We start from the raw sequence: 215 nt of genomic DNA on the forward strand, positions 1-215 counted from the left end.
CGGACGAAGCAGACCATTTGCTTAAGTGTTCCTTGAAAATGAGGAAAACTTTCGATGTTTTATTTAGTTATGATTCTCTTACATTTATCCATCAGAGTTCCATCTCTTTTGACAGATACTCAGACGCTGGGGAGATGAATCTTGTTCCGACCAGATGAAGCACGAGAAGAAACACGTTTGATTACTGTCTATTTCATTTTATGTTTCTATGTTGT

The sequence above is a fragment of the Penaeus monodon genome, chromosome 22, assembly GCF_015228065.2.
Source record: "Penaeus monodon isolate SGIC_2016 chromosome 22, NSTDA_Pmon_1, whole genome shotgun sequence".
Classification (NCBI taxonomy): Eukaryota; Metazoa; Arthropoda; class Malacostraca; order Decapoda; family Penaeidae; genus Penaeus; species Penaeus monodon.